At 38.0% G+C, this 17,884-nt stretch overlaps 1 protein-coding gene across 1 annotated transcript in view; it reads left to right on the plus strand.

The window, feature by feature from the left end:
- The first annotated feature begins 703 nt into the window (after nucleotides 1–703).
- The window catches only part of NELL2 (neural EGFL like 2), a 433,912-nt gene continuing 416,731 nt past the window's right edge, over nucleotides 704–17,884 (plus strand). The window contains exon 1 of the mRNA XM_070454537.1: nucleotides 704–785. The gene's annotated coding sequence lies outside the window, so the exon portion shown is untranslated. The remainder of the gene's footprint in view (nucleotides 786–17,884) is intronic.

Below are 17,884 nucleotides of genomic sequence, written 5' to 3' on the forward strand. Positions count from 1 at the left end.
CCTCTGGCGGAGGAAATGGCAACCCACTGCAGTATTCTTCCCTAGAAAACCCCATGGACAGAAGGAACTGGTGGGCTACAGTCTATAGGGTCACATTAATTTAATACAGTAACTCTAGATTATTCTTATTATTTTGGAACATAAACATATGTATTTAAATATATACTTTAACATATGTATTTTGGCTATCAAATATAGATAGCAATTATAAGTCTATTTTACTACCTCCACTGGAGTTTATTGATATTATTTTATTATTATATTTAAAATAGACCAATTAACAGTGTTAAGTGCTGTAGAATACACAAGTAAGAATGACATGATTCCAAACTTCAGAGTTTGTGGGGAGAAGTAAAGTATCTAGATAACTTTTAAGAGGATGTAGCCCTAGACTTCCATCATCTTAGCAAAACAGAAGCAAACTAAGAAATCCCAGAAATAAAATAGAAAAATGACAACTTAAATGGTGCTGGCAATACTGTCCATCATTCAGTGATTACCTGAAGTAAGTAAGGCAGGAAATACGTGAATCTGTGGTTCCCTCATGTCTCTGTTCTGTGGGGCCTCTCAAGTTCAAGCATATCACTGAGCTGACTGTGATTCTAACTTTTAAAGATATGCATATATGCATTTTTCATATATAATGGACCCTAAAAGCAAGCCAACTACTTCATCTGGTGCTCAACCAAAGAAACAGGAATCTGTTCCAATGCTGGAGGAAAAACTTGTTGTCCTGAACAAACTTGTGATCTCCAGTGGAATGCCTGTCGAAGGACTTTTCCAAGGTAATTTTTATTTTTATTTTATTTTTGATTATTCATGACTTTCTTATTTCTGATTTTAGGATCTAAGAGGTGTGATTTGATTGTAAGATAAGTATCATCAGCAGAATACATAAATTTTGCCGCACAGTAGGAGGCTCTTAAAGATTTCTGGATAAAGGATGTTGTAACATTGAGTTTGGAAGATTAATCAGGCAATAATATTCTAGATAAATCAGAAGTTGGCAATTAAGACAATTGAGAAGCTACTATGATTGTAGAAGTCAATGAGAAGAAAGTCAGACCTCTGGTGGAGGTAGGATAAGTAGGATAAGTTGACAGTTAAGTTTGAAATATAGGACGGGGTGAGGTAATTTCAAGAAGAGATAGCAAATGATTTTAAGTGTTGCTGAAATTTCAAGGAGGGATGGGTGCTAAATTTATAAAGATCAAAGTCTAAACCTCAAATTAGGATATATGGTTTCTATCAAAGGGCTTTTTTTTTTTTTTAGATTTATAATGTGTGTAACTAACACACATACTACAAAAATTAGCTCATATTTAGTTACATAGTTCATTCCTTATATGCTCAAAATAGTAAAAGTATTAAGTTGCTTCAGTCATGTCTGACTCTTTTGAGACCCCATGGACTGTAGCCCACCAGGCCCCTTTGTCCATGGGATTCTCCGGGCAAGAGTACCGGAGTGGGTTGTCATTTCCTTCTCCAGGGGATCTTCCTGACCCAGGGATTGAATCCCATCTTTTACGTCTCCTGCATTGGCAGGCATGTTCTTTATCACTAGTGCCAAGTATAGGAAACTGGGATTTTCTTAGAAATGACTCTTAAATTAGTAATTAGTGACCTTTTTAGAGAATATGGGCTGATGTCAGATTGCAAGCCAAGGAATGAGTTGGAGCTGAAGAAATATAGGCTTTGCTTTTGAGAAATTTAGTGATAGGAGCAAGGAGGAAGAAGAGTACGGTTAAAAGGCAAGAAAGACCTGGAAGACAGCTCAGACCAGGCTAATGTTCTCATGGCAACTTTTGGATTATTTTTCAATTATTCTTTCAGCCTTTCTCTTTGCATATACTATTTTGAAATCATTTGATATGCTACAGATTTTGTCCATGTAATAAAACAAATTGGAAAATATCATGCAGTATTTGCAGCCAGGCGAAACTATGTTTAGTGCATTATCTGAGTGGAAAGATCATGCAAGGATTCAATCAAAGAAGATTGTTTCCATGACTCTTTAGTCACGCCTAAAGTATCTTTCAGGTTTTTCCTATCTGTGAAATGCTGTCGTTCTCCATTCCCTGACCTAGAAGTCTTTGAAACAGTGGGGTGGGAGATGCAGATCTTACTGAAGCAGAGATATTTCTCATTTCAGACATGGGGGATTAAGGTGATATTGCAATATCAGTCATTTCCCAAGTGCTCATGCTCTTTAGTGGGATATGATTTTGTCAGCCGAACAATATTTTCCATTGAACCTATTCAGGCACTTAGAACACTGATTGATCATAGGAAATTAGCTCTAGCTTTTAGAGCATAATAGGTTTGACGAGATGGGAAACAGGATCACTGCCCTTAAGGGAACAGGTCAGGCAAAATGGAAGGAAAGTGAGTTGGAAATCTTTGCCTCGAACAAATTAGCGAATGTGAGCAAAGCATCCTATTCTGAGATGAGGAGTTAAAGTAGTTTTACCTGGCACATGACAGTTTTATTTTAACTTAAAATTTAAAACATCCATTATCACACAGAGCCTGGAGATGGAGTAGGTATGTTTTTATTACATCTTTCAGAAAATAGCTCATTCTTGCTTCTCTCTTAAAATCTTTAGCTCATGGAGGTCCAGGATATAGGACTTTCAGTATTAAAACTGGGCAAGTTCTAGGCAAACTGGGACAGGCTGGTAACCTATATTTGGAGTAAGGCTACTGACTATGTATGTCCTTACTTCCTACAGTAAAATCTTGGTCAGTCTTCCTCATTTGGTGAAGAATTTAACATCTAACTTACATTCTTCTTTCCATCAATATTGTTCATGTGGAAAATCCATCCAATGCCTGAATATTTTTTAGTTGCTTGACCTTTTCTCTTACAGTCTTTTCCTTGTCCTTCTCCTCGAGCTTCGTTGCCAATTCTTATGGTGACACTTTAGATTTTGTCATTATGAATAACTATACAGCTCTCAAAATCTCAGTTTCTAACATCCCAGTCATCAACCACCTCTCCTCTCTTTCCAGTTCACTGTCTCTATGATAATTCTTTGATTACAACAGTGCTTCTAATCCATGCCTTCCTTGCGTCCGTCTCTGCCTTACTTAAATGGTAGAAATTGATATTGCTTAATCCTAACAATTCACATAAAAATATGGTAGTTTAGTGGCTAAAGATGTGATCTCCTTAAATCCTGGGTCCAATATTTATTAGCTACATGACCTTGGAAAAGTTTCTTAACATCTCTGTACCTCAGTTTTCTCATGAGTGCCCAACTCATAGGGTTGTTGTGGGATCACAATATTAATAAAGGTAAAATGCTTAGGCAGTGCTTGGCAGATGATAAACATTCAGTAAATGTTTCCCAAGCTTGGAGTTGATGGCTGGAAAAAAACATCTAACAATTCTGACTGATCTCTTTTAAATTTATGACTGTGTGTCTCAGTGGGTCTTAATGCTGTTTCAGTCAATCACAGTTCCCATTTCCTTATTGATTTATTTTCTCTCTTCAGAGATTACTATTTCACACCTATTTCTTCTCAAATTTTCAACTCCTCTTCCCTGCTCCTCACTATCAGGGGATGATTTTGCTTCTTATCTCACTGGGAAAGCAGATGCAATCAGAAGGTAAAGCTGTTTTCCCTCCAACCAGCCCACCCACATCTGTAGCCTTCAGATGCAATGAAAGCATCTCTTTATTTTAGGAAAATCCTTGACTTTCACTGGACTCCATTAATTTTCACTTTGTCAAGAACTCTACTGCTGTAATTGCCTCTTCTCTGTCTTGCATCGTTACACGTCTTCTTTTTTCTCTGCTATAATGTTGTTGTTTAGTCTCTCAGTCATGTTTGACTCTTTGTGCCCCATGGAGTGCAACATGCCAGCCCTTCAGCATCTCCTGGAGCTTGCTCAAACTCATGTCCATTGAATCAGTGATGCCATCCAACCATCCCGTCCTCTGTCGTCCCCCCGCTCCTACCTTCAATCTTTCTTAGCATCAGGGTCTTTTCTTCACATCAGGTGGCCAAAGTATTGGAGCTTCAGCTTCAGCATCAGTTCTTCCAATGAATATTCAGGGTTGATTTTCTTTAGGATTGACTGGTTTGATCTCCTTGCAGTCCAAGGGACTCTCAAGAGCCTTCTCCCACACCACAGTTCAAAAGCATCAACTCTCGGTCACTCAGACTTCTTTATAATGTACTCTGTTATTAATCAACAATCTTAAACAAAAGGAGAAAAGAAACCTCCCTTGCTTCTACGCCCTCTGTGGCTACCAACTTATTTACCATCCTTTATAGCAAACCTCAGTATTTCCACAGTCTCAGCTCCCATACTTATGACAATTCTAATCAAGTTTTCAATTTCACTATTCCACCTGAAACCATACCTTTGTGGGCCAACGTTGGCTTCCATCTTGTCAAATTGGGTCATTCATTCTCAGTCCTCATCTTACTCTGCTTGTCAATAGTGTCTAACACAACTGACCACGCCCTCTTTATTGAACCTTTTTAAAAAACTTGGCTTTAGGAAATTACACTGTTTTGATTTATCATCTACCTTTCTTCTCAGTGCCCTTGACTGGATTCTTCTTTGGACTTTTAACTGCATTTTAAATAACAGAGCTCTCCAGAACTCAGTCCTTGCTCCCTTTGGTTTACTCAAGAGATCGGAGTGACTAAAACCAGGAGAAATTAATTTCATAGGCTTTTATGAGGCAATTAGAACTGTGTTGTGAAAAAGAAAATAAGTATACTTTGTAGGAAAGTCATTTATGATTATTTTTTGTTAAATTTTATGAATAGTCTGTCTGATGGAAGCAATTTCACTGTGATAAATTCAGTTCCGTAAGTGTTACGTGAGCACTGGAAAGGAGAGAAGGAGAGGGGGTATGCAAAGATGACGCAGAGGAGTCCTTGCCAGTACAGTCCTGAAAGTGCTCAAGTTATTACCCTAATTTAATTAATGGTAATTTCAGAACTAAATCAGTACTAGAATGAGAACCAGAATTCTTGGTAGTTCCAGGTCTTTGGTTGGTTGATAATTTCTACCTGCCTCCAAGACTGAAATACAATAAAAAAATAATGTGTAGCTAAATTATAAGTTTAAAAGATGTTAAAGTGGAAAATCTTGGGGAAAAAAAAATAGCATGAAATTATCTTTCCTTGGCATTTTCAACTTAACTACCCCAAGAGCTCTTTTTCAACAAGCTCTCAAATATTTCAACCAGCCACTACTAGAATTTTTATATTGGTAAAATGGGATTTTCTTTTTGGAAAGTCATTTTTGATGAAGAACCAACTAGAATATAGGTGGATAATTCACTTTATTGTTAAAATCTCAAAACTGAAGCTTTGAACAAATGTATTTTAGAAACATGTAATCATAAATGTCCTTAATCACCTTTGAGGTTTTCTGTATAACACCTAACAGATCTGAGAGTTTGTCTATTTAGATTTTAATTTGGTGAATATTGTAAAGATTAGAAGTTTGGATAGATAGTTTATAACAAACAACTCTAAAAAATATTATCATTAGCAGTGCTAATAGTGATAACTACTCTTTACTGAGCAACTGTTTACAATTAGCTATTTACATCTGTTATATCTTTTATTTCTTTCAATAACTGGATGAGGCAGTGTTATTTTCCTCTCCCGAAGAAACTGAGATTCAGACAGGTTTGATAATTTTTCCAAGAAAATGAGAAATATGCTCCTAGTCCTCTTACTTTGAAAGGGAAAAGAGAAGGAAACAATTAAGCGCCAGATACCATTCCTGAACCTTTTGTGTTATTCCCTCCTTTAACCAGAAGTAGGAGTTAAAAATAGATTAGAATAGGAGCACTTGTAACACTTAGCACTTTGTGTTGCAAGAGTGCAACTTGAAAACATTTAAACTATAGAGACTGGCTGTGTGTTATAGTGACTGTTCCCCATTTCAGCATTGCATTTTACATGTAGATGTGTAAATTCTTGACCCTTATAGAAAACTGTAAGAATTATTTCACATCAAGATTTTTTCTCTCATTTAATGATTGCTGAAGCGTTTCTTCTTTACAAATCAGTTTATAAAACTGTTGGCCCTTGCTTAAAAATAAAGTTGCTGAATTAGGGAATTAGGTACTTGATCTATATACATGTAGAACAATCACACTGGTAACATTCCTTATTGTATTGTTTAAAAATTTTACTTTTATATTGAATTATGATTTATTTGACTCAATGGTAAAGAATCTGCCTGCAGTGCAGGAAACACAGATTTGATCCTTTATCCCTGGCTAGGAAGATCCCCTGGAGAAGGAAATGGAAACCCACTTCTGTATTTTTCCCTGGGAAATCTTAGAGTAACCTGGCGGGCTACAGATTAAACAACAACAACATGATAATCTCCAGGTTCATCCACGTTGCTGCGGATGGCGTTATTTCACCCTTTTTTATGGCTGAGTGATATTCCATTGTATATGTGTATCACCTCTTTATCCATTTATCTGTTGATGGACATACAGGTTGCTTCCATGTCTTGGCTATTTTAAACAGTGCTATAGTGAACATTGGGGTGCATATAGCCTTTCAAACCATGGTTTTCTTTGGATATATGCCCAGGAGTAGGATTGCTGAATCATATGGTAGTTCTATCTTTAGTTTTCTCCACACTGCTTTCCATAGTGACGGTACCAGTTTACATTCCAGCCAGCAGTGTTGGAATGTTCCCTTGTTTTCCACACCCTTTCCAACATTTATTGTTTGTAGACTTTTTGATGATGGTCATGCTGAGTGATGTGAGGTGACATCTCATTGTAGTTTTGATTTGCTTTTCATGTGCCTGTTGGCCATCTGTATGTTTTCTTTGGAGAAAAGTTTATTTAGGTCTTCTGCTCATTTTTTTTGATTTGGTGTTGTATTTTTTATTTTGAGCTGCATGAACTATTTTTACATTTTGGAGATTAATCCCTTGTTGATTGCATAGTTTACAAATATTTTCTCCCATCCTGTGGGTTGTCTTTTCATTTTGTTTATGGTTTCCTTTGTATGAAAGCTTTTGAGTTTAATTGTCTGGTTTATTTTTGTTTTTATTTCCATTACTCTAGGAGACAGATCAAAAAAGATATTACTATGATTGATATCAAAGAGTGTTTAGAGCTTTTTCGTATACAGTCTTGCATTTAGGTCCTTAATCCATTTTGTCTTAATTTTTATCTGTGATGTTAGAGAGTGTTCTAATTTAATTGTTTTTCACATCGCTGTCCAGTTTTCCCAACATCATTTATTTAAATGACTATCTTTCCCTCTATTGTAAAGCCTTCTCTGTTTTAGTATCCAAGCATACAGCAAGTATAGGACACTTCTGAAATAAGAAGCTGAACTTGTTTAACAGTGGTTTCTCTGGACATCTTTACTTCCATTTGCTGGTTACAAGTTAGTGAGCTTTGTTTCTTGTTGCCATCAAGAACACTAATATGGATATATTGAAGTGAGTGCCTAAGTGTGGCCAAATAAAATGGAAATAAAAGTTAGTCAAATGAGACAGAAGTTGGATTCCAGATTGTTTGGTGTTAATGATTTCTAAGAAAGTCTCCCTTTGTGTGTGTTAGTCGCTCAGTCATGTCTGATTCTTTGCAACTCCGTGGACTATACAGTCCATGGAATTCTCTAGGCCAGAATACTGGAGTGGGTAGCCTTTCCCTTCTCCAGGGGATCTTCCCAACCCAGGGATCAAACCCAGGTCTCCTGCGTTGCAGGCGGATTCTTTACCAGCTGAGCCACAAGGGAAGCCTGTCTCCTTCTGTGGCTGCTGCTAATTCTTCTGTTATTCTGTGTTAATATTTTAGGTAAAAAAATAATAGAGTCTAGGTGAGGGGTGGGGGCTGAGGAGTGAGAGCTAAGAGTTGAGAGAAGGCAGAGGTGAGGAGGAGGGAAGTGTACCACACTGAGAAATTTGTCATCTTCTTGCATAATATTATTTTTCTTTGCTTTTATCTTTTAGTTCTCTAGCAAGAAAGTGAGTTACATTTTTAGATATTTATTTGATTAAAAAAAAAATTTGGAACATTTAAGAAAAATTCACCCTCGAGTTCCCCACCCATAAATTAAAAACATATAGATACAAACAAATTTTCTTTTATCCACTGCCTTTGTTCAGGAGATGGAGTTTTAAAAATAGACTCAGGCCTGAAAATCCCAAAACAAGAGCTTTGTAAATGACAGCCTTAGAAACAAATCAGCACCACTATTGGTTAGTGCTGCTCCTGTAACTTAAGGAATGCCTGAATCATCTTACCCATGCGCTTATCACTGTGGCCAGACATGGACACTATCATAAAATATAACCGATTCAACTCAACAAATGTGTTAAGTGTTGAGTATCCACTATGGTTGGTGTTAAGTATAATAGGGTGAGAAAGACTATCTTGATATTCAAAGAACTTCCAGTCTTAAGAGAAGCAGGCAGGTGAGTATTGCTCAGAATTATTCATAAGGAGTTAAGTTCCATATTTCTTAATGAGCATATTGTTATGGGGCCACAGAGGAAGAAGTTGTTTAACTCCACAGAAGGAATATCTGTGCTCTAACCTTTTATGGACCATGAAGAAGGCTGAGTGCCAAAGAATTGCTGCTTTCGAATTGTGATGATGGAGAAGACTCTTGAGAGTTCCGCGGACTGCAAGGAGATCAAACAAGTCAATCCTAAAGGAAATCAACCCTGAATATTCATTGGAAGGACTGTTGCTAAAGCTGAAGCTCCAATACTTTGGCCACCTGATGCAAACAGCCGACTCATTAGAAAGGACCCTGATGCTGGGAAAGATTGAGGACGAGGAGAAGGGGACAACAGAGGATGAGATGGTTGGATGACATCACCGACTCAATGCACATGAGTTTGAGCAAGCTCTGGGAGATGGTAGCTCCAGGAGCCTGGAGTGCTGCAGTCCATGGGGTTGCAAAGAGTCTGACATGACTGAGCGACTGAACAGCAATGTTTTTTTGGGTTTGTGTGAGATACACAGTCATCTGTACATTAGAGGATAGGATTCACCCAGGGTTTTGGCACTTGGTTCTATCCACAGTTTGGGGAGAATGAGTGAAAAATTTTCTTCTCTTTCTCTTACCTCTTAAGGTTCTATTCCACGTACTATGGACAGCAACTCTTGGAGTGGCCTTCCTCAGCATTTCCTCCACCTTGAGATGATCTGTGTTCTTCACTAGTCTCCTAAATGTACTTAGGGAGGGACTGTGTATATCAGGCATCTTTCACTACTCATGCCTACCAAGTTCTTGGCATGTTGTAGCCTCCCGTCAGTGGCGGTTTAATTGCTCAGTCATGTTCAGCTTTGCAGCCCTATGGACTGTAGCCTATCAGGCTCCTCTGTCCATGGAATTCTCTGGGCAAGAATACTTAAGTGAGTTGCCATTTCCTACTCCAGGAGTCTTCCCGACCCACGGATCCAGCCCAGATCTCCTGCATTGCAGGTGTATTCTTCACTGCTGAGTCACCAGGGAAGCCCAGAAAAGCCAAGGCCTGCAGCACTATTCCTTTTTCATCCCTTTTCCCTTTCTCTTTTCAGATTCCTTCTTTGGTTTCAGAGTAGCCTCTAATAACTATATTAACCTTGTATTTCTCTCTATCCAAAACAGACAAAAATCACCTGGTTTCTGTATTACATATGTTAACCCTCTAGTCTTATACCATCCTTTGCTTTATGACAGACATTCCAGACTTGGCGTTTTAAAATACTACATCATTGAAAGAAACTTCCCTGATGACTCAGCGGTAAAAAAAAAAAATCCACCTACAATGCAGGAAATTTCTTGGACAGAGGAACCTGGTGGGCTACAGTTCATGGGGTTGCAGGAGTCAGACACTATTTAGCAATTAAACTCACCACGGAAAGAAACTACAGTCGGTGGCCAATGTATTCAGTCACTTTTTTCCTAATGGTATCTAAGCAGTTTGCTAATTAGATACTTTATTCCACAAGATGGCGCTGTAGTCCTTTCAATTATTCGGAGTTAGCAACCAGGGTTTTATTTTATTTTTTAAAGTATCTGCCCCTCCCTCTCTTTCTTTACATATAAAAGTGACATAAAAGAAAGTATGTAAGATTGTCACTTCATAAAAGACCAGATTTACTATTTGATTTTAAAGAGGTCCATAGGAATAACCATATTATAGTCAATAATAGGCATTAGTACACAATGAATAATTACCAGAAATAAGATTCATGTTGTGTTTTTTTTGCATTATGTTTCTTTAAACGGTTATCAAGAGAAAGAAGATTTGTTAGACACAGTCTAACTCAAATATGAATTAGGATTTTTTTAAAGCATTATGGTTAAAATTTTAATGTTCTTCAATACTACTTGTAGTTTGGGTGTTGAGAGTAAGCTGTTGAAATCACTTGGCATTTGTTGTTGTTGCTGTTCATACTCATGTGGAAAACCATCTTAGACGACTCATATTTTGACTAAATATTTTGGTGTTGAATTGCATTTTCAGGTTTGTTCTAAACAGTTTTTCAATTTGACTTTAAAGGCTCCCCCAAATTTGCATATGAATTTGCAGTTGAATCACATTTATAATAGTGATCTAGAATCCCTTTTATTTGTAAAGCGTGGTTTTAATTGGATCTGCTCAGGAAAAAGGGCTTCCATAGTGGCTCAGTGGTGAAGAATCCTCCTGCCAATGCCTGCCAATGCAGGCGTTGTGGTTTGAGATCGCTTGGTTGGGGAGATCCCCTAGAGGAGGAAATGGCAACCCACTCCAGTATTCTTGCCTGGGAAATCCCATGGACAGAGGATCCTGGTGGTCTACAGTCCATGGGGCCTCAGAGAGTTGGACATGGCTTAGCCACTGAATGAATGAATGATTCGGGAAAATAAAACTTCACTGCTACTTTCATAGAATCCTCTAAATGTGAAAAATAAAAGATTGCTGCTAAAGAAATGTTCCATAGACTTTGTTGTTGTTCAGTTGCTCAGTCGTGTCTGACTCTTTGTGACCCCATGGACTGTAGCATGCTAGGCTTCCCTGTCCTTCACCATCTCCTGGAGCTTCCTCAAACTCATGTCCATTGAGTTGGTGATATTATCCAACCATCTCGTCCTCTGTTGTCCCCTTCTCCTCCTGCCTTCAATCTTTCCCAGCATCAGGGTCTTTGCTAATGAGTCAGCTCTTTCAATCAAGTGTCCAAATTATTGGAGCTTCAGCTTCAACATCACTTAGATTTTAAACATTTGGGAAGCAAATTATTTTTTAGATTTACTTTGATATTACTGGGCCCATTGAATGAAAGTAACATATTGACCCCAAATGCTGAAGATTTTAATTAATGCCTGACATATTTTCTCTGTTAGAATAATAAATTTATTCAATTTAAAACATCCAACATGAAGAGAAAACAAATAAATTGCATAAATTCTTAATTATGTCTAATTGCAGTGAGTTTGTAATGCATTTCTATTTATTAAATCACTTAAGTTGTCAATGTCTGAGACAGTTTGTATTTATGAATTGCACATTTGTTAAGGAGTGAATTCGTTAATGTGCTAATTAGAAAACTCTTGTAGAAGAGTCCTGATTGTGGTTCACTTCTGTCCATTTACTCCTATATGGATCTTGTAGTGATGAGTGGGTAGAAATGCTCTGGTTAAATTTAAAATCGCTAAATTCACATTAGTGGATATGTTCGTGCTTTTAAGTTGGTGATTGAAGTATTTAAGCCATTTATACTCTCATTATTACTACTACCAATTACTTTTCCACAAGGTCTACTATGTGTCAGGCACATCAAGCAAGTATTTAACTCACACAATAATAGTATGGAGCAGGTACCATATGGAGCAGGCTTTCATAGATGAAAAACACTGAATCTTAGAGAAATTGGATAATATAACAAGAGTCAGGCAGCCAGTGAGTTGAGGCCAGGATGTGAATGCAAATGAAAGCCTGTTAACCATTTCAACCACGTACTTATATTGTGTATGTAATTACCATGTCATGTGGCTCTTGGTCTGGTCTTCAAATTTAATATGAAATATTATGTTCTTAATGTGTAAGGAATAACTTAGACTTTCTGTTCTACTTAGGGCACAGTAAAAGGGCTTTTGCAAAGCAGATTTGTTATCATGATACAGGCAGCAAGCAGAGCATCTCTGGGGTGAAAAGGAAGTTCCTTTTTCTTCCTTCCTTTCACCCTTTATCTTTCGGCCGTGTCACTTTGTCCGTATACAAAGTACAGGGTACTGTGGCTTTAGTGGGAGGACTTGATTGTATTACTTTAAAAATTACTTACCAAATTCATTACCTTCCAACAGACTTAGTTAAAAGATGAAATATTTCTATTTCAAAACATTGTTATCTTCTTAAAAGATATGTTTTAAAAAATACTTGGTAAACTGACAGCTGGAGAGCTTTCTGTGTTATTTATTGGGGGAGATTTTCTACTTATTCTGTTGCAAAGTATGTAAGTTATTAAAGGAAGCACAGCTGTGAATATCTCTAAAATGTAGCTAGATGGTCATTTGGAAGAGATGGATATGGGTAAAGTCTTCATAGGCTTCATAAATAAGCCTTAAGAAAGTTGTCATGCACAGTCCTTAAGTCCTGTCTCACTCTTTGTGACTCATGGACTGTATAGTCCACTAGGCTCCTCTGTCCATGGAATTTTCCAGGGACGAATACTGGAAAGAGTTGCTCCATTTCCTCCTTCAGGGGATTCTCTCAGCCCAGGGATTGAAACTGCATCTCTTGCATCTCCTGTGTTGGCAGGCAAATTCTTTGCCACTGAGCCACCCAGGAAGCCCTGAGAAAGCTTGTGCGTGCATGCAGGCTACGTCACTTCAGTCGTGTCTGACCTTTGGTGACCCTGTGGACGACTCCTCTGTCCATATGATTCTCCAGGCAAGAATCCTGGAGTGGGTTGCCATTCCCTTCTACAGGGGTCTACCCGACCCAGGGATTGAACCTGCGTCTCTTGTCTCCTGCATTGGCAGGCAGATCCTTTACCACTGATGCCACCTGGGAAGCCCCAAGAAAGCTTGCTGTGCTGCGCTCTGCTTAGTCACTCAGCTGCGTCTGACTCTTTCGACCCCGTGGACTGTAGCCCTCCAGGCCCCTCTGTCCATGGGATTCTCCAGACAAGAATGCTGGAGTGAGTGGCCATGACCTCCTCCGGGGATCTTCCCAACCCAGGGATCAAAGCCAGGCCTCCCGCACTGCAGGCGGATTTTTTTTACCAGCTGAGCTACCAGGGAAGTCCCAAGAAACCTTACTTCCTTCTACCTAAATTAACCCAAACCCTAAAAATTCTTCCAAGCACAATGACAGATATGAAGCAGACAGAACACGTCTAGTGCTGGAAGGTTTAATGAATCAAATCATTCTTCCCTTCATCAGTCTGGCTGCTATTTGATAGTTACTTAGTATTTGTACCATATTAAATTCAGTAGTTATTGACTCCACTGTTACAGGTGCTGTGTGAGGCACGGCAAGCCTTAACTTACACACAAAATTAAATCATCAGTTCAATATATTTGCCTCAGTATGTGATTATGTCGTTTATGGGACTGCTGATTCAACTGTTTGGGGCTGTAGTCCTTGATTTTTATTGTCAGCTTGTTTAAGCAGGTGATAGTCTGTCCATTGATAAAGAGTTGATGGAATTTATGTATTTGGGTGACTGAATTGATCTGATTATTTGGTTTTTAAAGGATTTGGTATGTGTTTTAGACACAGTCAGTCACATGGGTAGGAAATAAAATGCTGCATCACATCTACGCCATAGTTTAGTAGAGGTAGTAGTAAGAATCATAGCAATAATGTTTATAATTATTATAGTAAATTATACGACACTGGTGGGAAACAAACTTCATATGTTAGTGCTATAAATATTCTATTCAGGATCTGCCTTAGCAACTTCATTTCAAGAAACACAGAGAAAGTGCGTGTTATCTTGGGCAAGACGCTGTTCTCTCTCTCCCTTAGTTCTGGCCTGTGCAGGATAAGACGCTGCACCAGATGATCTCAAAGTTAAAGTCCAATACTGGAGTTTTGCACTTTTAGGGTTTGATTATCCTTCTTATAAAAGAAGAATGATTGGGATACAGTTGACTGGCAGTGTTGTGTTAGTGTCACGTGTGCTGCAAACTAAGAGTCAGCCATACACATACACACACCCACTGTGTTTTAGCTTTTCCCCCACGTAGGCCATTACGGAGCGCTGAGTAGGGTTCCCTGTGCTATAAAATAGGCCTTTATTAGTTACCTATTGTATATGTAGTAGTGTGTCCGTCAGTCCATCCTCCCAATTTATCCCTCCCCGCCCGACTGCCCCCTGGTAGCCACGAGTTTGTTTACGTGACTCTATTTCTGTTCTGCAGATAAGTTCATTTGTATCCTTTTTTAGATTCTACACCTTCCCTGGTGGCTCAGAGGGTAAAGCATCGGCCTTCTATGCAAGAGATCCGGGTTTGATCCCTGGGTCGGGAAGATCCCCTGGAAAAGGAAATGGCAACCCACTCCAGTATTCTTGCCTGGAGAACCCCATGGACTGAGGAGCCTGGTAGGCTACAGTCCAGGGGGTCGCAAAGAGTCAGACACGACTGAGCAGCTTCACTTTCACTTTCTTTAGATTCTACATATAAGTGATGTCATATGATATTTGTCTTTCTCTGTCTGACTTACTTCCCTCAGTATGACAATCTCTAGGGCCATCCGATGCACTGCACATGGCATTATTTCATTTTTTTTTTATATGGTTGAGTAATATTCCATTGTATACAGGTACCACATCTTTATCCACTCCTCTGCTGATGGACATTTAGGCTGGTTCCATGTTCTGGTTATTATAAATAGGGCTGCAGTGAACACTAGGGTGCATGTATCTTTTCAAATTATGGTTTTCTCCAGATATACACCCAGGAGTGGGATTGCTGAATCATATGGTAGTTCTATGTTTAGTTTTTTAAGGAATTTCCGTACTGTTCTCCATAGTGGCTGTACCAATTTGCCTTCCCAACAGTGTAGGAGGATTCCCTTTTCTCTATACCCTCTCTCACATTTATTGTTTGTAGATTTTTTGATGATGGCCATTCTCAATGGTATGAGGTGATACTTCATTGTAGTTTTGATTTACATTTCTCAAATAATTAGCGACGCTGGACATCTTTTTATGCACCAGTTGACCATCTATATGTCTTCTTTGAAAGAATGTGTATTTAGATCTTCCACCCATTTTTTGATTGGGTTTTTTTTTTTATATTGAGCTGCATGATCTGTTTGTATATTTGGGAGATTAATCACTTATGGGTTATGATTTTCCTTCTGATATTTGAAATTTTTTTCTTTGCACCTTTTTTTGGTATTTTTTGTTTTATGTTTGTTTAATTGAAGTTTAGTTAATTTATAATATTGTGTTAGTTTCAAATGTATAGTGTTTCAGGAATAGACACACACATATATGTATAGTTATTCCAAGATACTGAGTATAATTCCCTATGCTATATGAATGGTCTCTGCTGTTTACCTATTTCACACATAGTAGCTTATATTTGTTAACCCCAGACTCCCAATTTGAAGAATTCTATTTTTAAATTTTAGTATTAGGAAGTACCTAGCAAGTTATTTTACATATAACTTGTATCTGAACTTACACTGTTGTTGAGTCACTATGTCATGTCTGACTCTTTGCAACCCCATGGACCATAGCCCATTAGGCTTCTCTGTCCATGAGATTGCCTAGGCAAGAATACTGGAGTGCCATTTGCCATTTTCTTATCTGTATCTTACACATAGGAGACAATAAATATAGTTGAATGAATAAAAGATTGCATTAGATTAATATCAACTTTACATTCTTTTGGTGGTGGTGGTGCATTTAATATCTATTAATTGAGTACCAGTCACATGCTGGGCACTGATCTACATGCCTGGGAACCAAGCAGCAAATTAGGATTAGATTCCCTTTTCTTATTTAGTTTTACAATCTAGTGGGGAAAGATGGATTAAAAAAAACCTTTTAATAGCAATGATTTTAGGTAGTAACAACTGTCCTGCAGGATAACGGTGAAGACCTGAGGTGGGCAGGTGTGTATAGATGAGATGTTCAGAGAAGGCCATTCTGCTATGTGACGATTGATCAAGAATATTCCAGGCATTGGATAAAGCTAAAACAAAGATCTTGAAGTCAGATATAGGTTGTCATTCTCTAGGGGCACGTGATAGATAGGTAAAGAGCAGAGGGGTGTTCTGAGATGAGGCTGGCGTTAGGCAGTGTCAAGATGGTGATGGATCTTTTGCAACTAAGTGAGGAGTTTGGATTTTATTTACAGTGAGAACAAGAGAAAGTCTTAGGTGTATACCTAATTCTCCCATTACATAAATGTATATTCTGAGATTGTGGATTTTGAGTCATACTTAGCTGAAAATTTCCTTCTCCTCCCTGTGTCCATAGCAATACCCTATTACTATCTTTAGAAACTCATTTCTAAAACTACTTCATTAAGCCAGGAATGAATGTTTTTGCCTGCTCATGAATTGAGGATTGCAATATTTCCAAAGGCCACTTTGAGAAATGAGAAGCAAATGGGGTAAACTTTAAGAGGAGTAAAAATATATTTGTAATCCGTTTTTATTTGTTTGTTTTAGAAAATTCAGCATTTACAGACCGTTCTTGCTAAGTGAGAATTCTGGAGCAGTGGAAGTCAAATTCCTATTTTTGTGATAAGATGTGAAGATTTATGATTTCCTTTTAAAATTCCCCTTCATATTATAAATTAAAGTATAGTACAGATAGACTCACCATGGAAATACAGATTTTACTTTATACTGGGGTAAAGGAACCTTCTAAATATCTCCTCATAATGAAGTAGAGAGAAGGGAAGCTCAAACTGAAGTGCACTGATATTCTTTCATAGGCGTTTCATTTGATTTAATATGGGATGCCAGTAACTATTAAAAGATAATTGGGAAGTTGATTTGGCTACTATTAACGTGAGGTAAAACTTGTCTGTAATGATAGTGTCTAATTCAGCACAAAGTTTCCCTTCAAAATGTGGAAAAGTGACTTATTACGTTTAAGTTCTGATGTACTGGTTTGAACCAAAGAGAAGTAAAAGTGCAGGAGAAGTCAGTTTATGTCCCTGAGCTTCTATTTCCTCACCTACGAAAATAAAACTGAACCAAATGACTTCTAAAGAGGCTTAGAATTCTGAAATTTTTTATTCTATGAAATCATCTCTGGTAAGTATTATGTAAATAGTAAGGAAAAAAGAGACTGTTTATGACTTTATAATCAATTTTTGAATAAAGGATGATGAAAAGGGACAGCATAGATAAATTTTAAGATGAAAGGCTCTTGAAGGATGGATTGGTTTTAAATAATCTTTGTTTTGTAAATAATAAGAAGGCATCTTAAAACTTGCATTCCCCCCACCCCCGAACCCCTGAATTAAGTGGAAAATAGATTCTATAAACATCCCCTGATGTTGCCCATTTCAAAAGCAGTTTCTGAAAGAAAACTCTGTATGTGTTATTGCCTCCTGCATGTGTTTTCACACTTTTATAACCCAAAGTTAGTTTTGTGAATTAGCCATAGTATTAAGTCATTGCACTGTTTCTTGCCTCTTTTCTGGTCATCAAGTTCTCAGTAATCCAAAGGCATATTGAAAATAAAAGAGCAGCTCAAAGTTGAGAAGGGAGTGAGAATTCATTCTGGTGACAATACTTCTCTTGGGTTTGGGTTTGTATATTGATGTTTATAGGCTTCCCCGGTGGCTCAGATGGTAAAGAATCCTCCTGCAGTGCGGAAGACCTGGGTTCAATCCCTGGGTTGGGAATATCCCCTGGAGGAGGGCATGGCAACCCACTCCAGTTTTCTTGCCTGGAGAATCCCCATGAACAGAGGAG

This window comes from Odocoileus virginianus, chromosome 24 (genome assembly GCF_023699985.2).
Source record: "Odocoileus virginianus isolate 20LAN1187 ecotype Illinois chromosome 24, Ovbor_1.2, whole genome shotgun sequence".
In the NCBI taxonomy this organism is placed as follows: domain Eukaryota; kingdom Metazoa; phylum Chordata; class Mammalia; order Artiodactyla; family Cervidae; genus Odocoileus; species Odocoileus virginianus.